The sequence below is a fragment of the Morone saxatilis genome, unplaced genomic scaffold, assembly GCF_004916995.1.
Source record: "Morone saxatilis isolate NCDOM2014 unplaced genomic scaffold, NCSU_SB_2.0 Contig0, whole genome shotgun sequence".
NCBI classification, from domain to species: Eukaryota; Metazoa; Chordata; class Actinopteri; family Moronidae; genus Morone; species Morone saxatilis.
The window spans coordinates 18,915,329-18,915,558 of record NW_023339650.1 but is presented as its reverse complement, the minus strand read 5'-3'; positions in this window follow the sequence as shown (position 1 = coordinate 18,915,558).

The window sequence follows — 230 nt, the reverse complement described above, 5'->3', positions numbered from 1 at the left end:
CAATAAACTGTTGAACTGTTCCAACGCTGGTCTCAGTCTGTGCTGTTCTTGGGTCCAATCTCACACCCATTACATTGCTGGAGGACCTATGAGCGAGGACGTACAGGTGTCTACTTTTTGGCACCTGTGACGCATTAATCTTGCATTGACATTTTACCTTTATATGATGGTGTTTTTATGGTTGAGCATCATTTCTATGGTCCTGGTTAGTGTTAGGGATGAATTGGTTA